The sequence below is a fragment of the Oncorhynchus nerka genome, linkage group LG13 (genome assembly GCF_034236695.1).
Source record: "Oncorhynchus nerka isolate Pitt River linkage group LG13, Oner_Uvic_2.0, whole genome shotgun sequence".
Classification (NCBI taxonomy): Eukaryota; Metazoa; Chordata; class Actinopteri; order Salmoniformes; family Salmonidae; genus Oncorhynchus; species Oncorhynchus nerka.
The window spans coordinates 17,859,444-17,878,567 of NC_088408.1; positions in this window are offsets into that span (position 1 = coordinate 17,859,444).

The window sequence follows — 19,124 nt, forward strand, 5'->3', positions numbered from 1 at the left end:
GCAGTTGGGTGGTAGGGAGGTATGGGCAGTTGGTGGTGGGAGGTATGGGCAGTTGGGTGGTGGGGGAGGTATGGGCAGTTGGGTGGTAGGGAGGTATGGGCAGTTGGGTGGTAGGGAGGTATGGGCAGTTGGGTAGGGAGGGAGGTATGGGCAGTTGGGTGAGGGAGGTATGGGCAGTTGGGTGGTAGGGAGGTATGGGCAGTTGGGTGGTGGGGGAGGTATGGGCAGTTGGGTGGTGGGGAGGTATGGGCAGTTGGGTGGTGAGGGAGGTATGGGCAGTTGGGTGGTGGGGAGGTATGGGCAGTTGGGTGGTAGGGAGGTATGGGCAGTTGGGTGGTGGGGAGGTATGGGCAGTTGGGTGGTAGGGAGGTATGGGCAGTTGGGTGGTGGGGAGGTATGGGCAGTTGGGTGGTGGGGAGGTATGGGCAGTTGGGTGGTGGGGAGGTATGGGCAGTTGGGTGGTAGGGAGGTATGGGCAGTTGGGTGAGTGGGGAGGTATGGGCAGTTGGGTGGTGGGGAGGTATGGGCAGTTGGGTGGTAGGGAGGTATGGGCAGTTGGGTGGTAGGGAGGTATGGGCAGTTGGGTGGTAGGGAGGTATGGGCAGTTGGGTGGTAGGGAGGTATGGGCAGTTGGGTGGTAGGGAGGTATGGGCAGTTGGGTGGTAGGGAGGTATGGGCAGTTGGGTGGTGGGGAGGTATGGGCAGTTGGGTGGTGGGGAGGTATGGGCAGTTGGGTGGTGGGAGGTATGGGCAGTTGGGTGGTGGGGGAGGTATGGGCAGTTGGGTGGTGGGGAGGTATGGGCAGTTGGGTGAGTGGGGAGGTATGGGCAGTTGGGTGGTGGGGAGGTATGGGCAGTTGGGTGGTAGGGAGGTATGGGCAGTTGGGTGGTAGGGAGGTATGGGCAGTTGGGTGGTGGGGAGGTATGGGCAGTTGGGTGGTGGGGAGGTATGGGCAGTTGGGTGAGTGGGGAGGTAAGGGCAGTTGGGTGGTGGGGAGGTATGGGCAGTTGGGTGGTGTGGGAGGTATGGGCAGTTGGGTGGTAGGGAGGTATGGGCAGTTGGGTGGTAGGGAGGTATGGGCAGTTGGGTGGTAGGGAGGTATGGGCAGTTGGGTGGTAGGGAGGTATGGGCAGTTGGGTGGAGGGAGGTATGGGCAGTTGGGTGGTAGGGAGGTATGGGCAGTTGGGTGGTAGGGAGGTATGGGCAGTTGGGTGGTGGGGAGGTATGGGCAGTTGGGTGGTGGGGAGGTATGGGCAGTTGGGTGGTAGGAGGAGGTATGGGCAGTTGGGTGGTGGGGAGGTATGGGCAGTTGGGTGGTGGGGAGGTATGGGCAGTTGGGTGGTAGGGAGGTATGGGCAGTTGGGCAGTGGGGAGGTATGGGCAGTTGGGTAGGGAGGTATGGGCAGTTGGGTGGTGGGGAGGTATGGGCAGTTGGGTGGTGGGAGGTATGGGCAGTTGGGTGGGTAGGGAGGTATGGGCAGTTGGGGGGAGGAATGGGAGGTATGGGCAGTTGGGTGGTGGGGAGGTATGGGCAGTTGGGTGAGTGGGAGGTATGGGGAGGCAGTTGGGTGGTGGGGAGGTATGGGCAGTTGGGTGAGTGAGGAGGGAGGTATGGGCAGTTGGGTGGTGGGGAGGTATGGGCAGTTGGGTGGTGGGAGGGAGGTATGGGCAGTTGTGGTAGGAGGTATGGGCAGTTGGGGTGGTAGGGAGGTATGGGCAGTTGGGTGGTGGGGAGGTATGGGCAGTTGGGTGGTGGGGAGGTATGGGCAGTTGGGTGGGGGGAGGTATGGGCAGTTGGGTGAGTGGGGAGGTATGGGCAGTTGGGTGGTAGGGAGGTATGGGCAGTTGGGTGGTGGGGAGGTATGGGCAGTTGGGTGGTAGGGAGGTATGGGCAGTTGGGTGGTAGGGAGGTATGGGCAGTTGGGTGGTGGGGAGGTATGGGCAGTTGGGTGGTAGGGAGGTATGGGCAGTTGGGTGGTAGGGAGGTATGGGCAGTTGGGTGGTGGGGAGGTATGGGCAGTTGGGTGGTGGGGAGGTATGGGCAGTTGGGTGGTAGGGAGGTATGGGCAGTTGGGTGGTAGGGAGGTATGGGCAGTTGGGTGGTAGGGAGGTATGGGCAGTTGGGTGGTAGTGGAGGTATGGGCAGTTGGGTGGTGGGGAGGTATGGGCAGTTGGGTGGTGGGGAGGTATGGGCAGTTGGGTGAGGGAGGTATGGGCAGTTGGGTGGGGGAGGTATAGGCAGGGCAGTGAGTGGGAGGTGGGAGGTATGGGCAGTTGGGTGGTGGGGAGGTATGGGCAGTTGGGTGGTGGGGAGGTATGGGCAGTTGGGTGGTAGGGAGGTATGGGCAGTTGGGTGAGTGGGGAGGTATGGGCAGTTGGGTGGTGGGGAGGTATGGGCAGTTGGGTGGTAGGGAGGTATGGGCAGTTGGGTGGTAGGGGAGGTATGGGCAGTTGGGTGGTAGGGAGGTATGGGCAGTTGGGTGGTGGTAGGGAGGTATGGGCAGTTGGGTGGTGGGGAGGTATGGGCAGTGGGTAGGGAGTGGGGAGGTATGGGCAGTTGGGTGGTGGGGAGGTATGGGCAGTTGGGTGGTGGGAGGTATGGGCAGTTGGGTGGTAGGGAGGTATGGGCAGTTGGGTGGTAGGGAGGTATGGGCAGTTGGGTGGTAGGGAGGTATGGGCAGTTGGGTGGTGGGCAGTGGGGAGGTATGGGCAGTTGGGTGGTGGGGGAGGTATGGGCAGTTGGGTGAGGTGGGGTTGGGTGTGGGGGAGGTATGGGCAGTTGGGTGGTGGGGAGGTATGGGCAGTTGGGTGGTGGGAGGTATGGGCAGTTGGGTGGTAGGGAGGTATGGGCAGTTGGGTGGTGGGGGAGGTATGGGCAGTTGGGTGGTAGGGAGGTATGGGCAGTTGGGTGGTAGTGGAGGTATGGTCAGTTGGGGGGAGGTATGGGCAGTTGGGTGGTGGGGAGGTATGGGCAGTTGGGAGGTGGGGAGGTATGAGGCAGTTGGGTGGTAGGGAGGTATGGGCAGTTGGGTGGTAGGGAGGTATGGGCAGTTGGGTGGTGGGGAGGTATGGGCAGTTGGGTGGTGGGGAGGTATGGGCAGTTGGGTGGTAGGGAGGTATGGGCAGTTGGGTGGTGGGGAGGTATGGGCAGTTGGGTGGTAGGGGAGGTATGGGCAGTTGGGTGGTGGGGAGGTATGGGCAGTTGGGTGGTGGGGAGGTATGGGCAGTTGGGTGGTGGGGAGGTATGGGCAGTTGGGTGGTGGGGAGGTATGGGCAGTTGGGTGGTGGGGAGGTATGGGCAGTTGGGTGGTGGTGGTGGGGAGGTATGGGCAGTTGGGTGAGTGGGGAGGTATGGGCAGTTGGGTGAGTAGGGAGGTATGGGCAGTTGGGTGGTGGGGAGGTATGGGGCAGTTATGGGCAGTTGGGTGAGGTGGGGAGGTATGGGCAGTTGGGTGGTAGGGAGGTATGGGCAGTTGGTGGTAGGGAGGTATGGGCAGTTGGGTGGTGGGGAGGTATGGGCAGTTGGGTGGTAGGGAGGTATGGGCAGTTGGGTGGTAGGAGGTATGGGCAGTTGGGTGGTGTGGAGGGAGGTGGGGAGGTATGGGCAGTTGGGTGAGTGGGGAGGTATGGGCAGTTGGGTGGTAGGGAGGTATGGGCAGTTGGGTGGTAGGGAGGTATGGGCAGTTGGGTGGTGGGGAGGTATGGGCAGTTGGGTGGTGGGGGAGGTATGGGCAGTTGGGTGGGGGAGGTATGGGCAGTTGGGTGGTGGGAGGATGGGCAGTAGGCATGGTAGGAGGTAAGGGCAGTTGGGTGGTGGGGAGGTAGGGGGCAGTGGTGGGGAGGTGGGCAGTAGTGGAGGTATGGGCAGTTGGGTGGTGGGGAGGCATGGGCAGTTGGGTGGTGGGGAGGTATGAGCAGTTGGGTGGTAGGAGGTATGGGCAGTTGGGTGGTAGGGAGGTATGGGCAGTTGGGTGGTAGGGAGGTATGGGCAGTTGGGTGGTAGGGAGGTATGGGCAGTTGGGTGGTAGGGAGGTATGGGCAGTTGGGTGGTAGGGAGGTATGGGCAGTTGGGTGGTGGGGAATGGGCAGTTGGGTGGTGGGAGGTAATGGGCAGTTAGGGGGTGGGCAGTGGGGAGGCATGGGCAGTTGGGTGGTAGGGAGGTATGGGCAGTTGGGTGGTGGGAGGTATGGGCAGTTGGGTGGTGGGGAGGAGGTTGTGGGAGGTATGGGCAGTTGGGTGGTGGGGAGGTATGGGCAGTTGGGTGGTGGTGAGGGAGGTATGGGCAGTTGGGTGAGTGGGGGAGGTATGGGCAGCAGTTGGGTGAGTGGGTGGGAGGGAGGTATGGGCAGTTGGCAGTGGTAGGGAGGCATGGGCAGTTGGGTGGGGGAGGTTGGGCAGTGAGGTGGGGGGAGGTATGGGCAGTTGGGTGGTGGGGGAGGTATGGGCAGTTGGGGAGGTGGTAGTGGGCAGTTGGCAGGGGAGGGTGGGAGGAGGTATGGGCAGTTGGGTGGTAGTGAGGTGGGAGTTGTGTATGGGCAGTTGGGTGGTGGGGAGGTATGGGCAGTTGGGTGGTAGGGAGGTATGGGCAGTTGGGTGGTGTGGAGGTATGGGCAGTTGGGTGGTGGTGAGGTATGGGCAGTTGGGTGGCAGTGGAGGTATGGGCAGTTGGGTGGTGGGGAGGTGTGGGCAGTTGGGTGGTAGGGAGGTATGGGCAGTTGGGTGGTGGGGAGGGGCAGTTGGGTGAGTGGGGAGATATGGGCAGTTGGGTGGTGGGAGGTATGGGCAGTTGGGTGGTAGTGGAGGTATGGGCAGTTGGGTGGAGGGAGGATGGGCAGTTGGGTGGTGGTATATGGGCAGTTGGGAGGTGGGGAGGTATGGGCAGTTTGAGGTGGTGGTGAGGCAGTTGGGTGGTAGTGGAGGTATGGGCAGTTGGGTGGTGGGGAGGTATGGGCAGTTGGGTGTGGTGAGGTGGGAAGTATGGGCAGTTGGGTGAGTGGGGAGGTATGGGCAGCAGTTGGATTATGGGCAGGTGGGGGCAGCTTGGGTGAGTGGGGAGGTATGGGCAGTTGGGTGGTAGGGAGGTATGGGCAGTTGGGTGGTAGGGGAGGTATGGGCAGTTGGGTGAGTGAGAGTATGGCAGTTGGGTGAGTGGTGAGGTATGGGCAGTTGGGTGGTAGTGGGGGAGGTATGGGCAGTTGGGTGGTAGGGAGGTATGGGCAGCGGGGAGATATGGGGTGGGTGGAGGTATGGGCAGTTGGGTGGTGGTGAGGTGGAGGTATGGGCAGTTGGGTGGTAGGGGAGGTATGGGCAGTTGGGTGGTGGGGAGGTATGGGCAGTTGGTGGTGGTGAGGTGTTGGGGAAGTTATGGGCAGTTGGGTGAGTGGGGGAGGTATGGGCAGTTGGGTAGGAGGTATGGGCAGTTGGGTGGTAGTGGAGGTATGGGCAGTTGGGTGAGGGGGGAGGAGTATGGGCAGTTGGGTGGTGGTGAGGTATGGGCAGTTGGGTGGTAGTGGAGGTATGGGCAGTTGGTGGGGAGGTTGGGCAGTTGGGTGGTGGTGAGGATGGGCAGTTGGGCAGTGGGGAGGTATGGGCAGTTGGGTGGTGGGGAGGTATGGGCAGTTGGGTGGTGAGGTGGGGTGGGCAGTTGGGTAGTGGGGAGGTATGGGCAGTTGGGTGGGCGGGGCAGTTGGGTGAGTGGGGAGGTATGGGCAGTTGGGTGGTGGTGAGGAGGTAGTGGGCAGTTGGGTGGTGGGGAGGTATGGGCAGTTGGTGGTGAGGTGGGCAGTTGGGTGGTGAGTGGGGATATGGGCAGTTGGGTGCAGGGAGGTGAGTGGGTAGGTATGGTCAGTTGGGTGGTGGTGAGGTGGGTAGGTATGGGCAGTTGGGTGAGTGGGGGAGGTATGGGCAGTTGGGTGGTAGTGGAGGTATGGGCAGTTGGGTGGTGGTGAGGTGTGGGCAGTTGGGTGGTGGTGAGGTGGGAAGTTATAGGCAGTTGGGTGAGTGGGGGAGGTATGGGAAGTTGGGTGGTACGGAGGTATGGGCAGTTGGGTGGTAGTGGAGGTATGGGCAGTTGGGTGGTAGGGAGGTATGGGCAGTTGGGTGGTAGTGGAGGTATGGGCAGTTGGGTGTTGGTGAGGTGGGAAGTTATGGGCAGTTGGGTGAGTGGGGAGGTATGGGCAGTTGGGTGAGTGGGGAGGTATGGGCAGTTGGGTGGTAGTGGAGGTATGGGCAGTTGGGTGGTGGTGAGGTATGGGCAGTTGGGTGGTGGGGAGGTGGGAAGTTATGGGCAGTTGGGTGAGTGGGGAGGTGTGGGCAGTTGGGTGGTAGTGGAGGTATGGGCAGTTGGGTGGTAGGGAGGTATGGGCAGTTGGGTGGTAGTGGAGGTGTGGGCAGTTGGGTGGTGGTGAGGTGTGGGCAGTTGGGTGGTGGTGAATTGGGAAGTTATGGGCAGTTGGGTGAGTGGGGAGGTATGGGCAGTTGGGTGGTAGGGAGGTATGGGCAGTTGGGTGGTAGTGGAGGTATGGGCAGTTGGGTGGTGGTGAGGTATGGGCAGTTGGGTGGTAGGGAGGTATGGGCAGTTGGGTGGTGGGGAGGTATGGGCAGTTGGGTTGTAGGAGGTATGGGCAGTTGGGTGGTGGGGGGTGGGTAGGTATGGGCAGTTGGGTGAGTGGGGAGCTATGGGCAGTTGGGTGGTAGTGGAGGTGTGGGCAGTTGGGTGGTGGGGAGGTGTGGGCAGTTGGGTGGTGGTGAGGTGGGAAGTTATGGGCAGTTGGGTGAGTGGGGAGGTATGGGCAGTTGGGTGGTAGGGAGGTATGGGCAGTTGGGTGGTAGTGGAGGTATGGGCAGTTGGGTGGTGGTGAGGTATGGGCAGTTGGGTGGTGGTGAGGTGGGAAGTTATGGGCAGTTGGGTGAGTGGGGAGGTATGGGCAGTTGGGTGGTAGGGAGGTATGGGCAGTTGGTGGTAGTGGAGGTATGGGCAGTTGGGTGGTGGTGAGGTATGGGCAGTTGGGTGGTAGTGGAGGTATGGGCAGTTGGGTGGTAGGGAGGTACGGGCAGTTGGGTGGTAGTGGAGGTGTGGGCAGTTGGGTGGTGGTGAGGTGTGGGCAGTTGGGTGGTGGTGAGGTGGGAAGTTATGGGCAGTTGGGTGAGTGGGGAGGTATGGGCAGTTGGGTGGTAGGGAGTTATGGGCAGTTGGGTGGTAGTGGAGGTATGGGCAGTTGGGTGGTGGGGAGGTATGGGCTGTTGGGTGGTGGTGAGGTGGGAAGTTATGGGCAGTTGGGTGAGTGGGGAGGTATGGGCAGTTGGGTGGTAGGGAATATATGGGCAGTTGGGTGGTAGTGGAGGTATGGGCAGTTGGGTGGTGGTGAGGTATGGGCAGTTGTGGTGGTGGTGGGGTGAGGTGGTGAGTGGGGAGGTATGGGCAGTTGGGTGAGTGGGGAGGTATGGGCAGTTGGTGGTAGTGGAGGTATGGGCAGTTGGGTGGTGGTGAGGTATGGGCAGTTGGGTGGTAGTGGAGGTATGGGCAGTTGGGTGGTGGGGAGGTATGGGCAGTTGGGTGGTAGTGGAGGTATGGGCAGTTGGGTTTTGGGGAGGTATGGGCAGTTGGGTGGTAGGGAGGTATGGGCAGTTGGGTGGTAGGGAGGTATGGGCAGTTGGGTGGTGGGGAGGTATGGGCAGTTGGGTGGTAGGGAGGTATGGGCAGTTGGGTGGTAGGGAGGTATGGGCAGTTGGGTGGTAGGGAGGTATGGGCAGTTGGGTGGTGGTGGAGGTATGGGCAGATGGGTGGGTGGGCGGCTATGTGCAGTTGGGTGGTGGTGGAGGTATGGGCAGATGGGTGGTGGGGAGGTATGGGCAGGAAGGTCGGGGGGTATGGGCAGTTGTTTCGGTTCGTATGTATTTTTTGGCCATAGAACTTTCTCTTTATTGGGGTATGTGCCAGGCAGAGATGTCCTCTCTCTAGGTCATTGGCTTTCTGGCTGCGGTTCTAGCCTGCTGCTCTACTGCCTGTTCTGCTCTCTGCTGGCCTGGGACTCAGGGTACACCTGATAACCTCTCAGGCTTCACACACATACACACACACAAACGCTCATGCACACACACAACCACACATGCAGGCAGACGCACACACACATACACACGCACTTATGCAGCCAGGCACACACACACACACACGCTCACATGGGCATACATGGATCCCCTCTCACTCCTATTGATCACCCTCTGCTCTGATTCCCAAGCACCACCTCCCTTCCACAGGAGAGAGAACGAGAGAGAGAGAGACTTCTGATGTGCTACTCTGATCCCTCAGCACCACCTTCCTTCCACATGAGAGAGAACGAGAGAATGAGAGAGAGAGAGAGAGAGACAAGGAGAGAGAAAGAGAGAGAGAGAGAGAGAGAGAGAGAGAGAGACTTCTGATGTGCTACTCTGATCCCCCAGCACCATCTTCCTTCCACATGACAGAGAGAGAGAGAGAGAGAGAGAGAGAGAGAGAGAGAGAGACTTCTGATGTGCTACTCTGATCCCCAGCACCACCTTCCTTCCACATGAGAGAGAACGAGAGAGAGAGAGAGAGAGAGAGAGAGTGAGAGAGAGACTTCTGATGTGCTACTCTGATACCCCAGCACCACCTTCCTTTCACATGAGAGAGAACGAGAGAGAGAGAGAGAGAGAGAGAGAGAGAGAGAGAGAGAGAGAGAGAGAGAGAGAGACTTCTGCAGCTGTGGAGGCTGAGAGACTATCATCATAAGCCCTGGTCTGTCTAAAGCTTCAACTAACATCAGGTAGTATTAAGATATTGACTGTATCTGTGGTGTATTTACTGCGTTTCACATGCAAAGTGGATGTGTTGATTTGAATGTATTTCTGTATGTTTCCTGTGGGAGATGTGGGCTGGGCTGACCGGGCTGGTCGCCGTGTCTGAAGAGAGGGCGTTACTGAACCACAGAGATGGTATAGAGCATATAAACAGACCCACATGTCTACACGTATACTGCATAGCACATAGAGAGAGAGAGAGGGACATGGGAGACAGAGAAAGGGGGAGTGTGCGTACATGTGTTTGTGTGTGTGTGTGTGTGTGCGAGAGAGGGAGGGAGGATGCAGACAGAGACAGAGAGAGATGATTGAATGTCAGTGTATGGGGCTGCGTATAGGGAGGGCTGGATAAGGGATGTGGCTGGCTGTCTGGCTGCTGTTTGACTCCAGCCTACACCAACAGAATGTAAAACAACTGTGACACCAGGGATAAAGAGGCTGGTCCAGGCCCACTCTACAGGCAGGGACCAGCAGACACACACACACACACCCTAACCCAACACTATCTCCTAACCCCTAATCCTAATTATAACCCTAAACCTCTAAACCTAAAATAAATGTCCTTGCTTCTGGTATACACACACACACACACACTCCCCCTTTCTCCTTCTCTCCCCTCTTGATCGCTGTTGCTCATCGGCATGCAGCAGCACAGCCTACCTCCTCCCACACAGAGCAGACAGTCGACCAGGCTCTGAACCCCAAAGACCCACACCGCTCACAGGCGTGAACAAGTGTCCACATAGCCAAGCAGGGGGTAGAATGTCCATAGGAGGAGCAGTGGGTGGGGGGAGTCTGGGGAGCAGACTTATTCAGCAGCCTGATGGTCTGATGGCACCGGCTGAGGGAACCACCCTCTCTAGAGCCTTGCGGTCAGCAGTGTAGGAGTTGCCGGACCAGGTTGTGATGCAGCACGACAGTATGCTCTCGTTGGTGCTCCTGTAGAACACTGTGAGGGCCCTTGGGGAGAGGATGAATTTCTTCAGCCTCCTGAGGTTGAAGAGTCGCTGTCATGCCTTCTTCACCAACGTGACCATGTGGTTTGACCATTTCAGCTCCTCAGAGATGTGTACGCCGAGGAACTTGATGACCGTGGCACCAGAGTGCCTACCTCCTCTCTGTAGTCCGTCTCGTTGTTGTTGGTCTACTACTGTCGTGTCTTCAGCGAACTTAATGATTGAGTTTGAACTGTGTGAGGTTATGCAGTTGTGGATATACAGGGAGTACAGGAGGGGACTGAGGGCGCACCCTTGTGGGGCCCCAGTGTTCAGGATCAGTGTGGAGGAGGTGATTGTGTTGTCTGTGGGTCGGTAGTCAAATTGGAGCAGGTCGAGAGTCTCGGGGAGGCAGGAGGTGATGTGGTCTTTAAAGCACTTCATGATGACAGAAGTGAGTGTTCCGGGTCGGTAGTCATTCAGTTCAGTTACTTTCCCTTTCTTCGGCATGGCGATAATAGTGGACATCTTGAAGTAGGTGGGGATAATGGCTTGAGCTAGAGAGAGATTGAAAATGTCAGAAAACAAAACAGCTTGCTGGTCTGCACATGCTCTGAATGTGCAGCTAGGACTGCTGTCTGGACCGGCAGCCTTGTGCGGGTTAAGACGCTTGAATGACTAAAATACTTCCTCCATGGAGACCATGGTCAAGAGTGGAATTTCCGCAAGTTGGACAATCAATGTGTTGATCGTAATTTGGAGACAAGGACCTCAAATTATTTTTGTTAAAGTTCCCCGCGACAATGAACGCTGCCTTTAGGTATGCGGTCTCCAGTTTGTTCAGGGTTCAATGAAGATCTTTGAGAGTATTTTTGCTGTCAGCTTGAGGCGAATATATACAGACCAGAGAACTGTCTCTGAAGGTTAAAGGGTGACATTTGATGACCAGGTTTTCCAAGTCGGGAGAACAGAAGTTCCTGTACGTTTCCTCCATCGCACCACTTGTTATTGGTGAATGAGCAGAGCCCTCTGCTTTTGTTCACTTCCTATGCTCTCGATGAACTGTCAAACCCGGTCGTTGTATATTATCTGTTTGGATGTCGGAGGAAACCAGGTCTCAGAAGAACAGAGTATGTTGCAGAATCTGATGTCTCTCCGGAAGGAGACCCTCACTCTGAGTTTGTCAGGTTTATTCACTAATGATGGAACATTGGCGAGTAGTATGCTCCGTAATGTAGGACGGGTCGCCCGGAGTCTCAATCTCACTAAGACACTACTACTCACTACGTCTGCCTCTCCGTCGGCATATTTGTTTCCTTCTCTCCAGTAGGACTCCCAGCTAAAAAGAGGACCATTTGCACATCAGGTAAAATAACAACCCAATGTTCATCTCCCAGGACAAACTAGCTAGCAACAGCTGGCCGGTGTAGTCAGTGTAGTCAGCCATTGTAATCAGCATGTTAGTCAGTCTGCCTGCATGGCTCTCTCACTCACTCACACACACACACACACACACACACACACACACACACACACACACACACACACACACACACACACACACACACACAGACACACACACACACACACACACACCTTTTCAACAGCCTTGGCTGGCATACAGTAATAGAGTACAGTAGGATAGGATATAGAATCGCATAGAATAGCATAGAATAAAATAGAATAACATAGAATAGAGCTCTCTAACATTCCACTAGGTACCAAATCCTCATTATAGGGAAGCACTTGTATATCTTCGTCAACAAGGATAAAAGATCGGGAGAGATGTTTTTTTTCTGTCTAACAAAACACCCAACTGGAGTAAGGAAAGAAATAAAGTAGTTAGGACAAACGCCTTTGGCTACATTCACAGTTTGTCAGAATGTACGTCCGTCATTAAAAAGTTAATTAATCTTAATTAACTTCTCTTTTCTCTCAAAGTTCTTTACGGAGCTGAAATGATTTCCCACACAAGGGGAAGGAAAGGAAGTGGGCTCAGCCTAATGCTGTAATCAGACCACTGCAGGAGGGAAGGCACTGGAGCTGCTGATTGCTTTTCTGACAGAGACTTACGCTCTGACGCGCCACCGCTTCTCTCCCTCAACATTTGAAGAACAATCTACATCGGGCACAGTTTGAAACGGAAGACTGCTAATCCAAAGCAGCAACGAGCTTAAGGCTTTCTCCAATGGGTCTTTCTCCTTTCTCCCCAGCTTTTCCCTCCTTCCCCACTGTTGCTGTGCTGCTGTCGTTCAGACATGACGGAGCCACACAATGGCTAAAGGCTCCTCTCTATGTCCCTGCAGCATGTCATGGCTAGGAGGGGAAGGTCACGGGAAAAGTGCATATGTGTGGGGGAGGGGGATGTTTGTGTGTGTGTGTTTACATGGGTGCGCATAGATGTGTGTGTACACATGTGTGTCTTTGGGAGACTGGGAGTGTTTTCACTCTGTTATATATTTCCATACATCCTCTCTTTCTCTCTCTCTCCCCCCTTTCTCTATCCTCTACCCATCAAGGCTCCACATGAGTGCTTGAGTGGTGGTGGGCATGGCGGTGCGTGTGCTGAATCCCAAATCAGTCGGAGAAGACCAACAACAAAGGATTCCTCCCACTGTTTGCAGTATTCTGCTGTTATTGTCGTCCCATAAGCCTGATAGTTCCCACAGTCTCCCTGCCTCAGAGGAACCTATTTCAATGTGCCCCATCCACACACCGATACACCATCATGATGGGAAGGCTATTCTAACTCTTATCCAAGCCTTCCAATGAGAGCTAAGGGTGTATATTCAGGCTGGACTCTAAGAGTTAGTCTTTCAAACAGCTCAAACTGCTCAAACTTCTATCCCACACACCATGTTTAGGGCATTTCGACCCAGACAAGGTGGCAGGGTGTGCGTGTGAGCACTGAGCAACTCTCCAGATAACAGATGATCTTTATTTGGTTCCCACCGCACCCTATCTGCCTGTAACTATGGAGGAGGTCAAAGAGCAGGGCTCCACTCCCAAACAGCCAGGGGAATGCTAGGAGTTGGCGGCGGACATCTTGAGCACAGCGTTATCTCCCTCCAATATGTTCACCCCAGGCAGGTTCATCTCCCCGTAATTGACTTTCTCCCACGGAGCCCCAGCCCATAGCTGTACTTTTGCACACATCTCCCCAGCATGAGATCGTGGTGAGCAAGTGTGTGTGAGTGGGGGGGGGGGGTGAGTGGGCGGGGGAGGGGGTGGGGGTGAGTGTGCAGGGGAGGGGGGGTGACTCTGTGTGTGTGTGTGTGTGTGTGTGTGTGTGTGTGTGTCTGTGTATGTGTGTGTGTCTGTGCGTGTGTCTATGTGTGCCTCTGTGTACCAGTATTCATGAATACACCATAATCCCTAAAATGTTCAACTATCCATTGCAGCCAAATCAGTTTCAATAATGACGATCAATGACAACACACTACTAGTCTGACCTAACTTTATCACCTCTTTACATGAGGCTCCTCTCCTCTGGGATTGCCATACTGGAGCCTGATCTATGGCAAACAATGGTGCTGAATACCAAACAGCAGCCTAATATTTCACCTTCCAATCTCTCTCTCTCTCTACCATTTCCCAAAGTATTTGAGTGACTGGTGCGTCGCCTGTGGCACCTTCCTAGGGCTTCATACAGCGGCCCCTTTGAATTCGGGGGCGTTGATTGTCACCGGCGCTCGTTAACTTGGTTAATTTTATTGAGGGCTGTCAACTTGCGACGGGAGGAAGGCGTTAAATTATTCATACCCTCTTGAAATACAAAAGACAGCTGAGGCGAGGGAGCGCAGTTATGTAGGTCATTTCCTCTATCCCTCACACGGCCGCCACAATGGTGGTGAGAGGAGAGAGAGAGAGAGAGAGAGAGAGAGAGAGAGAGAGAGAGAGAAGAGAGGAGAGAGGAGAGAGCAGAGGATGAAGAGAGAGGATAGAGAGAGAGGAGAGAGAGGACTTAGAAGAGAGAGACAGAGAAGAGAGTAGAGAGAGGACATAGGAGAGAGATGAGAGAGAGAGACAGAGGAAAGATAAGAGAGAAAGGAGAGAGGAGAGAGGGAGGAGAGAGGAGAGAAGGAGAAGAGAGGAGAGGAGAGAGATGACGAAGAGAGAGACAGAGGAGAGAGAGAGGAGAGAGTGGAGAGAGACAGAGTGTAGAGATAGAGCAGAGAGAGGTTAAAGAGATGAGAGATAGAGAAGAGAGGAGAGATAGAGAAGAGAGGAGAGAGAGAGGAGAGGGAGGACATAGGCGAGAAGAGAGAGATGAGAGACAGAGACAGGCGAGAGAGAAGAGAGAGGACATAGAAGAGAGAGACAGAAGAGAGAGACAGAGGAGAGAGAGAGAGGAGAGAGAGGAGAGCGAGGAGAGGAGAGAGATGACGAAGAGAGAGACAGAGGAGAGAGAGAGGAGAGAGTGGAGAGAGGAGAGAGGACTTAGAAGAGAGAGACAGAGTGTAGAGATAGAGCAGAGAGAGGTTAAAGAGATGAGAGATAGAGAAGAGAGGAGAGATAGAGAAGAGAGGAGAGAGAGAGGAGAGGGAGGACATAGGCGAGAAGAGAGAGATGAGAGACAGAGACAGGCGAGAGAGAAGAGAGAGGACATAGAAGAGAGAGACAGAAGAGAGAGACAGAGGAGAGAGAGAGAGGAGAGAGAGGAGAGCGAGGAGAGGGGAGAGAGAGACAGAGGAGAGAGAAGAGAGGAGATAGGATAGAGGAGAGAAGAGAGGAGAAGAGGATAGAGGAGAGCGGTGAGAAAGGAGAGAGAGGAGAGAGAGAGAGATAAGCGAGAGAGAGGAGAGAGGAGAAAGAAGAGAGAGGAGAGTGGAGAAAGAGTACAGAGGAGAGTGAGCGGAGATAATATATAGAGAGAAGAGAAAGAGTGGAGAGATAGAGAGGAGAGAGAGACAGAGGAGAGAGAAGAGAGGAGATAGGATAGAGGAGAGAGGAGAGAGGAGAGAGGAGAGAGTGGAGAGTGGAGTGTGGAGATAGGGGAAAGAGAGGGAGAGGAGAGACAAAGAGGAAAGAGAAAGAGAGGAGAGAGAGGCGAGAGAAGAGAGGATAGAGGAGATAGGAGAGAGGAGAGGATAGAGGAAAGAGGAGAGAGAGGAGAGAGAGAGGGGATAGGAGAGCAGATAGAGAAGAGATGAGATAAGATAAGAAAGAGGATAGAGCAGAGAGTAGAGAGGGAGAGAAGAGAGAGGAAAGAGGGAGGAGAGAGAAGAGAGAGAGGGGATAGGAGAGCAGATAGAGAAGAGAGAGAGGAGAGAGGAGAGAGATGAGATCAAGGAGATAGGAAAGAGGAGAGAGAAGAGAGGAAAGAAGAGAGAGAAGAGAGGAGATAGGATAGAGAAGATAGGAGATAGGAAATAGGATAGAGGAGAGGGGAGAGAGAGTAGAGAGAGAGGCAGAGGAGAGAGAGGGGAGAGAGGAGATAGAGAGGAGAGATGAGAGAGAGGAGAGAAAGAAAGAGAGGATAGAGGAGAGATGGGAGAGAGAAGAGAGGACCACACACTATCTCCTCTATCACAACCCCACTACCTCCTGAATAGAATTCACCACACTGAATAGTCTTCACCAGACTGAAAATAATTCACCACACTAAATAGACTTCACCACACTGAATAGTCTTCACTACACTGAATAGTCTTCACTACACTGAATAGTCTTCACCATACTGAATAGTCTTCACTACACTGAATAGTCTTCACCATACTGAAAATAATTCACCACACTAAATAGACTTCACCACACTGAATAGTCTTCACTACACTGAATAGTCTTCACTACACTGAATAGTCTTTACCATACTGAATAGTCTTCACCATACTGAATAGTCTTCACCACACTGAATAGTCTTCACCATACCGAAAATAATTCACCAGACTGAATAGTCCTCACTACACTGAATAGTCTTCACCACACTGAATAGTCTTCACCACACCGAAAATAATTCACCACACTGAATAGTTCTCACTACACTGAATAGTCTTCACCACACTGAATAGACCTCACCATACTGAATAGTCTTCACTACACTGAAAAGACTTCACCATACTGAATAGTCTTCACCATACCGAAAATAATTCACCAGACTGAATAGTCCTCACTACACTGAATAGTCTTCACGACACTGAATAGTCTTCACCATACCGAAAATAATTCACCAGACTGAATAGTCCTCACTACACTGAATAGTCTTCACCACACTGAATGGTCCTCACCATACTGAATAGTCCTCACTACACCGAATAGGCTTCACCATACTGAATAGTCTTCACCACACTGAATAGTCTTCACCATACTGAATAGTCTTCACAATACCGAAAATAATTCACCACACTGAATAGTCTTCACCATACTGAATAGTCTTCACTACACTGGATAGTCTTCACCATACTGAATAGTTTTCACTACACTGGATAGTCTTCACCATACTGAATAGTCTTCACCATACAGAATAGTCTTCACTACACTAGATAGTCTTCCCCATACTGAATAGTCTTCACCACACTGACTAGTATTCACCATACTGAAAATAATTCACCACACTAAATAGTCCTCACTACACTGAATAGTCTTCACCACACTGAATAGTCCTCACCACACTGAATAGTCTTCACCATACTGAAAATAATTCACCACACTGAATAGTCTTCACCATACTGAAAATAATTCACCACAATGAATAGTCCTCACTACACTGAATAGTCTTCACCACACTGAATAGTCTTCACCACACTGAATAGTCTTCACCACACTGAATAGTCTTCACCACACTGAATACTCTTCACCATACTGAATAGTCTTCACCATACTGAAAATAATTCACCACACTGAATAGACGTCACCATACTGAATAGTCTTCACCACACTGAATAGTCTTCACCACACTGAATAGTCTTCACCACACTGAATAGAATTCACCAAACTGAATAGTCTTCACCACACTGAATAGATTTCACCACACTGAATAGAAGTCACAACCACCACCTTCACTCCACCATTCACCATTGGTTTTACCTTATAGACAACCACTCAACATCAGAGTGCACCCTACTGTAAGGAAGACTAATGGAATAGGGTGGTTCTTTGTTCATTTCTCTCTATCCTTCCTTCCCTCCCTCTCTCTTTCTCACTCTTTCTCTGTCTGTTTATCACTCATTCCTTTTGCCTGTAAAACAGCGTGCCTGTATTCCCCTCCCTCGATGGGGGGCGTCTCTCGTCTCGGTAGGAACAGGCAGCCATTTTGGCTCGTGGCAGGGAACCTGATGGCGTAAATACGGCTGCCATCAATTATTCTCAGGATCCCCGTGGCGACAGAGCCTCTGATCCTAGCAGCAGGCACCACTCACAGGCACATTTAGAGACAGACTCACTGGCTGGGTCTAACGCACTAAAATTACTGGGGAGGAGAGGGAGGGAGGGAGGGAGGGAGGGAGGGAGGGAGGGAGGGAGGAGGGAGGGAGGGAGGGAGGGAGGGAGGACTTGTGCAGTTTGATTACAATACAGCGACTTTGGCTGAAGGACACAGACTGACAGGGACGTCACCTGAAATAGATACTGAGACATATTCCAATACATATCAATGCTATACTTGCTATACTTATTTTCCACCATAATTTGCAAATAAATTCATTAAAAATCCTACAATGTGATTTTCTGGATTTTTTTTCTCATTTTGTCCGTCATAGTTGAAGTGTACCTATGATGAAAATTACAGGCCTCTCTCATCTTTTTAAGTGGGAGAACTTGCACAATTGGTGGCTGACTAAATAGTATGTATATGGGGCTTTGGTGACAAAACGGATGGCACTGTGATAGACTGCATCCATTTTGCTGAGTAGAGTGTTGGAGGTTATTTTGTAAATGACATCGCCGAAGTCAAGAATCGGTAGGATAGTCAGTTTTACGAGGGTATGTTTGGCAGCATGAGTGAAGGAGGCTTTGTTGCGAATTAGGAAACCAAATCTAGATTCAACATTGGATTGGAGATGCTAAACTTCTTATGGCTGTAGGGGCAGTATTGAGTAGCTTGGATAAAAGGTGCCCAGAGGTGCCCAGAGTAAACGGCCTCGGCTGGACCTGCACGACCGTTTGGATTTGTGTACTAAACGCGCTAACAAAAGTAGCTACTTGGACATAAATAATAAACATTATCGAACAAAACAAGCATTTATTGTGGAACTATGATTCCTGGGAGTGCATTCTGATGAAGATCATCAAAGGTAAGGGAATATTTATAATGTTATTTCTGATTTCTGTTGACTCCAACATGGCGGATCCATATTTCTTTCTGGTCGCCGTCTCAGATTATTGCATGGTTTGCTTTTTCCGTAAAGTTTTTTTGAAATCTGACACAGCGATTGCATTAAGGAGAGGTATATCTATATTTCCATGTCTAACAATTGTATTTATCGACATTTATAATGAGTATTTCTGTAAAATGATGTGGCTCTCTGCAATATCACAGGATGTTTTTGGAACTAGTGAACGTAACGCGCCAATGTATACTGAGATTTTTATATATAAATAAAACAAAACATACATGTATTGTGTAACATGAAGTCCTATGAGTGTAATCTGATGAAGATCATCAAAGGTTAGTGATTCATTTATCTCTATTTGTGCTTTTTGTGACTCCTCTCTTTGGCTGTAAAAATGGCAGAATTTTTCTGTGAGTTGGGGGTGAACTAACTTTTAAAAGCAATTGGAGGTCACTTAAGGAGTGTTGCATAGCATTAAAGCTCGTTTGGCTATTTGTTAACACAGTGTCCAAAGAAGGTCCAGATGTATACAGAATGGTTTCATCTGCGTAGAGGAGGATCACAAAATCACCAGCAGCAAGAGCGACATCATTGATATATACAGAGAAAAGACTTGGTCCAATAATTGAACCCTGTGGCACCCCATAGAGACTGCCAGAGGTTCGGACAGCAGGCCCTCCGATATGACACACTGAACTCTATCTGAGAAGTAGTTAGTGAACCAGGTGAGGCAGTCATTAGAGAAACCAAGGCTGTTGAGTATGCCGATAAGAAAACGGTGATTGACAGAGTAGAAAGCCTTGGCCAGGTCGATGAAGACAGCTGCACAGTATTGTCTTTTATCGATGGCGGTAAGGATATCGTTTAGGACCTTGAGAGTGGCTGAGGTGCACCCGTGACCAGCTCGGAAACCAGGCTGCATAGCAGCAAAGGCACGGTGGGATTCGAAATTGTCTGTTTGTTCACTTGGCTTTCGAAGACTTTAGAAAGGCAGGGCAGGATGGATATACAGTTGAAGTCATACGTTTACATACATCTTAGCCAAATATATTTAAACTCCGTTTTTCATAATTCCTGACATTTAATCCTAGTAAAAATTAT